The 7,663-nt window shown below is 43.5% G+C and overlaps 1 pseudogene; it reads right to left on the bottom strand.

Moving 5' to 3' along the window:
* Nucleotides 1-1,505: 1,505 nt before the first annotated feature.
* Nucleotides 1,506-1,852, bottom strand: LOC142452793 (large ribosomal subunit protein eL30 pseudogene; annotated as a pseudogene).
* Nucleotides 1,853-7,663: the final 5,811 nt, after the last annotated feature.

The raw sequence follows: 7,663 nt of genomic DNA, 5'->3' as shown, positions 1-7,663 counted from the left end.
ACACTGACTCCCTGCCAGGGTCTCCATGGGTGAGCATTGACTCCCCAGGGATGAACAAGAGATGGCAGAAACTCTGTTTCAAACACTGAATGCCATCGAGTTGATCTGAGTCATCATGATCCTATCAGGCAGAGGAGAACCCCCTTTAGGTTTCTGAGGCTTCAAACTCAGAAAGGCCCTCTTTCTCCACAGCTTTCGAGGTCCAAACCCCACCCTTGGATTCCCGTGGAGTGGCTGGTGAGATGCGACAGCTGACCCTGTGGTTAGCCGCCCATGGAGTAGCCCATTGTGCCGTCAAGATTCTTTGAAATTATGTAACCAAGCACCACATACCTTATTAATTTCAAAATGTTTGTCTCTTAAATGAAAGGTGTTCAATTGGATTGTTTCTTCATCACTCTCTTCCAAACCTCACTTCCTGTTAGCTGTAAAATGGGAGGGTGCTCGCATTAGTGTTTTGGGGAGATTAAATGAGATATTCAGATAGAAAGCATCTGTCACCAACTACTTTTTCCACCTGCCCCCACTCTTACATGTCTCCAACAACTCTGCATGCATTCCAGACCCCGCTTCCATGAAATATTATTTATTTTTAATCATTTTATTGGGGGCTCATACAACTCTCATCACAATCCATACATACACCAATTGTGTCAAGCACATTTTTACATTCATTGCCCTCATCATTCTCAAAACATGTTCTCTCCACTTAAGCCCCTGGTATCAGCTCCTCATTTTCCCCCTCCCTCTCTGCTCCTTCCTCCCTCATGAATCCTTGATAATTTATAAATTATTATTATTTTATATATTACACTGCCCAATGTCTCCCTTCACTTACTTTACTGTTGTTCATCCCCCAGGGAAGAGGTTATATGTAGATCCTTGTAATTGTTTTCCCCTTTCCAACCTACCTTCCCTCCACCCTCCTAGTATCACCACTCTCACCACTGAACCTGAGGAATTCATCTGTCCTGGATTTCCTGTGTTTCCAGTTCCTATCTGTACCAGTGGACATCCTCTGGTCCAGCTGTATTTGTAAGGTAGAATTTGGATTATGATAGTTGGGGGGAGGAAGCATTTAAGAACTAGAGGAAATTTGTGTGTTTCATCGATACTTCACTGCACCCTGAGTGACTGGTATACTCCCTGCTACCCTTCTGCAAAGGGATGTTCAGTTGCCTACAGATGGGCATTGGGTCCCCACCCCCACTCCCCCTCATTCATGGTGATATGATTTTTTGTCGTTTGATACCTGATACCTGGTCCCTTCAATGACTCATGATCACACAGGCTGGTGTGCTCCTTCCATGTGGGCTTTGTTGCTTCTGGGCTAGAAATATTAGAAACTGTCCTAGGAATGGGAACATGTCTTTTTATCCACTCTGCTTAGTATAATATAGAAATTCCAGAAACGAGTAGTCACTCAGTAAATGTTCTTAATTGGCTTTCCAATTTTTTTTTAAACAAGCTCTGGCCAGCTTTATTAAAGAAAAATATTGCAGGACTTATTTTTCACCAGTCTGTTCTGGCATGCTTCTAATGATATGAGAATCACCGGGGTCGATGATGGCCAGCGTGCACACCCTGTAGTACTTGCCACATGCCATGCCCAACTCAATGGTGTGGCCACTGTAGGGCTGGACACCGTTTTGGCCAACATGGCGTAGTACTCAATCTCTGATTTCCTACAGGCCGGGCAGTTGTTGGCCAGGATGGCCAGTTTGGCTTTGCCTTGCCTGATCATCTTCAGCGTCTGCTTGTAGTCCAGCACATACTTCCCACTTTTCATAACGAGTTGGAGCCTCGAATTGATGGACTCCAGCGACTTTTTCATCTTCTTTGCAGCCACCATCTTCCTGTCTTGCGGGACGGACCCCAACCAAGAGCAGCCGCCAAGGTGGCTGGGAAGGAAGAAAGGAAGCGCCTTTCCAAATTAAACAGATCTTTCTTCCTCTCTTTCTCTCACTGTCTCCCTTTCTCTCGCTGATAAAATATATACTATGTACACACATATTCATAAACATATACATATGTTTGTCTAAATTTTTTGCATTTGCTTGCATTTTGTTACAATAACTTTAGTATCACTACCTAAGAGATAAGAATTTTTGGTTACTCAACATTTTGAGTCACTGATTCTTAAATCTGAGGGAAAAAACTTGAATACCTATACTTATCTATAAGAATACCTGTACTTACACTTATCCCACATCCTCATATGTGTTCAAGCAAGCCTTTAGATCTCAAGAGTCCATTTGGAAGACAAATACCTCTCCTTTTCAGGAATAACTCTGTGGGTCTAGGAAGAAGAAAGGGGTGGGGGTCATTTAAAGTGGTACATCTCCCAAACACTGGTCTCAAGGAGTGTCATTACTAGTTTTCATTCAATCTTTCTCTCCAGGTGAGGTCTAACACCCACAATTGAGTTTGTTATCCAAAAACTATATTTTACTTGACTTTATTCTTACTCCATGCATGAGGTGCTTATAGATTTTTGTTGTGTGTTGGAAATAACAACGATGTTGAAAATTTCAGTGCGACTTTAAAAGAATTGATCATTGATTTGGCAAATAACACCAATGTTTAAATTTGGCCCTTTGTTGAAGAGTATTTTTCGGCAGTATATTACCTGGGTAGTTTGATGATTTAAGTATAATCAGCATATTCTATTATCTTCTCTAACTCAAATATAGAACAACGGCTTCCTCTTTTTGCTATAACCCAATCCTCCTCAAGTACCCACTAAATACCTTCTTGGAAGGCCCAGGTTAATGAGTCAATGGTCAACGTGCTTGGCTGTTAACCAGAAGGTTCACGGGTCAAGATAATCCAGAGATACTTCTTTAGAAAGACCCGGTGAACAGCTTCAAAAACTCAGTCATTGAGAACCCCAAAAACAGTTCTATTCCGTCACGCATAGGGTCACTATGAGGTGGACTCCATTTGGCAGCAACTGAAGGTATCTCCATGTGTTAAAGAAGACACCAAGCCCCCTTAACGTTTGTACCAGGTGCATGCCAAAGAATACATTGAAGTCCACATCATGTATGTTGAAATCGTTCAAGATTGTAACCAACAAGATGTGTCCATTCTTTTATCTGGGTAAATAGGTAAATATACCTTCATAACTTCATGGAAGGCCAGACTTAACTGCAGACTTGTCCGACTCCTTGACATTCCAGGCCCCAGCTCTCAGCCTATTCCTCATTACTCCCAGATGTGCTCCGCCCTGGATCTCTAGCTCTAGGCACCTTGCATATCCAAGCTCAGACCATCTACTTCTGCACACAGCTGCCCTTGGCCACCCCTGGGAAGAGCATGCATGATCTTTTCTGCTTGGACAAATCTAGACAGAGGCCTACCTAGGCCTTGGAAGGAGACTAGGACTATTTTGATGAGAAATTGTTGGGTTCTGGAAAGGCAGGACACAGTCTAGAAACAGAGACTATGGAATCCAGGTAAGTATGAAATCCTAGAAGGAATATCTCAGGGATGTGGATTTCTTACCTCACAAGGAAGGATGCTGCTGAAGGAAGGGTGGAGTGAGGTAACTGAAGCAGAAATGCCCTTGGTTCTGATCTAAGAACAGTGCTTGTGTTAGATACAAAAGCAAACTAACTAACAAGTTAACAAACGTCCGAAAAAAACACAAATACACTGTCATGGAGTCGGTTCCGGCTCAAAGCCATTCCAAGGGAGAAAGACAGGGATTTCTATTTTGGAAAAGCATTACAGTCTCAGAAACTCACAGGGGCAATTCTCCTCTGTCATAGGGTCACTATGAGTTGTGTTAGACAAGGAGCAATGATCCTGTCTAAGTTGAAGTGTCTTATAGTATGAATAAGAGACAGACAATAATAAGTTGAACATTCTATAATGCTGTTCATGCAAAAATTTAGATATGTATACTGTGTAAGGACATAGAGCAGTATGGTGTCAAGAGAAGTGTCGTCTGAACTGTGCCTTGAAAGGAGAATCTATCTGTAGGCAGAGGGAAAAGCATATAAATGAGCATCGGGATATAGATCGCAAGGAAGTGGGAGGAGATAACGCTGAAGAAAGGATGCGCCGGCTTATGAAGGGCCTTGAGTGCAGGCAATTTTGTTGCAAGAGGACCGTCAGATACAGAAAAGGTGGCTGTGGAGGGAGGGAGCTTAAAGATAGAAGCACAAAGACACGATGCTAAGAAATCTGAGTTTTAAGTCAATGGCAGCCTTTGAAGAGTTTCAAATGAGCAATAGCTCTGAACAGATTGTTTGTTTTAATATTGATGTTTGCAATGTGAAGACGTTTTGGGAGGAGAGTAGATAAAGGGAGACCAATTAGGAGTCTGGCCCGCAGAGGTTCAGATGAGAAATGATGGAGGGTAGTTAGGCCTACTAGTAAACCAGAGTGATGGCGAGGAAAAAGTTAAATTCAAGATTTTCCAATAGGATTACAACATACTTATGAGTTCTAAGACAAGAGGAAAAGGAAGGCTCTGGATGAATGTCCAAATAAAGCGTGTGTTATCATTCAAAACTCATTAGCATCGAGTTGATTCTGACTCATGACCATATAGAACGAGAACTGCCCGGGGGTGGGGAGGGGTTCCAAGACCATCACTCTTCATAGGAGTAGAAAGCATCATCTTTCTCTCAAGTTGTCATTTGTGTAAAATGAATATGATTTTGAGACTAACCAAGCCCTCTACTTGTTTCTCGTGAGGCTGGGCACCCAGGACCCATCTACAGACACAGTGGCTGACAGCACCCTCTTCAAAGGAAGGCAGAGTGGAAGTTTCCAGGAACACACACCAGCCTTATGCCAGGCACTAACACATGTTCTGTATATTGATGAATGCTTTATTCAAGATACAGACTTTACCACATGCAGTTTTATTCTGCAAAGAATCCATCTGGTTTGCAGGGACCCAGCCCCCTTGTCTCCTCCTTCCATGGAATGCTCAGAAAAACAGAGACATCCAAGAAAAGCTAGCACTTAGAACTTTAGAACATATATCATAAGTCTGGGATGAAGAGGGGTTTATAGCCACCATAAAAGTCTTCAAACCATGCCCATTTGCTTTTCTGAGCCATGTCATGGATTGAATTGTGTCACCGCCGCCGAAGAATGTGCAAGCCTTATCCTTGTACCTATACATATGATCCTTCAGAAATAGAAGCCGTTCTTTTGTTGTAATTAGGTGCTACCAGAGTCGAGAGGATCCTAAATCTAATCGCTTCTGCAGCTTGTCTGTTTAAAAGAACAGAATACACACACACACACACACACACACACACACACAGAAGACAGACGTGATCTGAGGACCTGACTGTGTCATCTGAAGACAGACGATGGAACATAAAAGTTGCCCGTCGGTGCCAGAAATTAGGTGAGCAGCTGATAGGAATTGACACTTTGGAAACCGCTGTGGACTTTTAATCCCTAGAACCCTAAGGGAATACATTTTGATTCTTTAAAGCCACCCTCCTTCATTACTTTTTTAAATTTATTTTTAAAGCAACATCGCGTAACAAAGACAGGATAGTCCTGCTCTTCATTTCTTTTGATATGAGTGATGAGTTGGCAAACGCCAAATTCACAGATCATCCTAAGGGTTAATTTCTCCTGCCTTTTCCTCTTGCCTACTCTAGAGATGGAGCCGCGGACTGTTTCAGTCCTCTAGATGTGTAATTTGGCATTTTGTTTCTGCTGACAACCAAGTTTTGTGTTAAATGGTGAAGAAGAGACAGCGGGCCCCGCCAATCCGTGAAGTGAATCCGTGCCCTGAATATGTTAGGTTTTCATAAGGGTGGGCCAAAGTACAGAGAGAAGGAAATAAAGAGCTACCCCCAAACTCTTGCTCAGATTCTTGCCCTGTTTAGCAAGATCTGTGTTTGGGGCATAGAATGTTTAGGGTAAGCCCTTGCTCTGGCTTCTCCTACTGTCGGTACACCACAACATATTGGGTAAATTGCTGGACTTTTTGTCTTAGCCTGCCTGTCTGCAAGCCCAGCATTTAGCAATGATCATCCAACCAGTAGACATTTATTAAGCATCTATTTTTGTGTGGCATTGTACTAAGCACTATACCAAGATGCCTACCTAACAGAGATATGGTAAGAACTACGCGATAAATAAAGAAAGTAAAACACACCTGTTTATTGTTATTTTAATAAAACTGTTTCATTGGAACTTAATCCACATATCATGCAATTCAATAGTTCAATCATATGAAGAAAATTTATACAATCACTACCACAATCAATTTTAGAACATGTTCTCTCCTCCACCCCCGGTGAAGAGGGCAGATGGTGCCTGGCTATTAAAAGATATAGCATCTGGGGTCTTAAAGGCTTGAAGTTACAAAAGCCACCATTCAGCAGTGAAGCAACAAGTCTACATGGAAGAAGTGCACCGCTGGTGCCATCATGAGGAGTCATAGGGACCGGGTAATAGGCATCAGCAGACATATAACAAACAGAAACATATTGTTGAGAATGAGGGGGGCTAGTGGGGAGATCCAAAGCCCACCTGTTGACAGTGGAACAATCTACAGAGGGCCCACAGGGAGGGGATCAGTCACCAGGGTGCAATAAAGCATGGATGAAACACACTCTATTCCTCTGGTTCCTTGAGGCTTCCTCACCCCCCACTACCATGGCCCCAGTGCTGCTTCCCAATTCAGACTAGACCAGAACATGTACACAGGGATAGAAAGGGATGGGAGCTCACGACACACAAAATGCAGGACTGGGAATGGTGATGCCGGAAGGTTAGGGGGAAGATGGGGAGGGAAAGGGACAAAGGGGGGACCAATCGCAATGACCGACACATAATCATACACCCCTCTACAGGGGGAAGAACAACAGAAAACATGGGGGAGACAGTGGTCAGTGTGAGAGAGGAAAATAACAATGTACAATCTATCAAGGGACTACGCGGGTGTGAGGTGGAAGAGGGAAGAAAAAAGAGCTGGTACCAGGGATCAATAGAAAGTAAATGTCTAGAAGAGAATGGGGGCAACATATGTACAAACATGCCTGATTCAATGGATGTATGGATTGTGATCAGAGTTGTACGAGCCTCCGATAAGATGATTAAAATAAATCAATAAAACCGCAAATTCATTAAAAATATAGAACAACAGTGAACTGAAACAACAACAAAATAAAATATTTCTATGTGAAATAGTTCTATCCTTTTGACCTCCCTGTGTGTCCCATAGCCGGTGTCACCAGCCTCCAGTTGCGCTTGACCCAAGGAAGGCTCGAGCTGGAGTCGAGAGGTCACAGGGAGAGAGCAGCTTGAGGATACTTCCCCAGAGGTCTCGGGCAGTGGTTGCAGCAACTGCAGCTCGTGTTAGACAGTCCCTTGTCCTTCATGTGTCCAGACTCTAACTGGGAGGCCCACCCTCCACCAGCCCCCCAACTCCCACAACCATCAAATCATATAAGGTTTCTGAGACTCTAAATCTTTAAGGGAGCTGATAGCCTCATTTTCTCCTTCAGAGCAGCTGGTGGGCTTGAACCCCTCACCTTAAGGTTAGCAGCCCACAATGCTGCTGCTGTTGGTAGTACTGTTTCCTTCCCCTCCTCTTAGGCTAGCGGTTTCCCACTCTTGCTAGCCACTGAGTACCTCAGCATCCCTTGTTTATTCTTTAGACCTGTCCCCCGTTCTG

This window comes from Tenrec ecaudatus, chromosome 7 (assembly GCF_050624435.1).
Source record: "Tenrec ecaudatus isolate mTenEca1 chromosome 7, mTenEca1.hap1, whole genome shotgun sequence".
In the NCBI taxonomy this organism is placed as follows: domain Eukaryota; kingdom Metazoa; phylum Chordata; class Mammalia; order Afrosoricida; family Tenrecidae; genus Tenrec; species Tenrec ecaudatus.
This window is presented reverse-complemented; position numbering and strand designations above follow the sequence as displayed.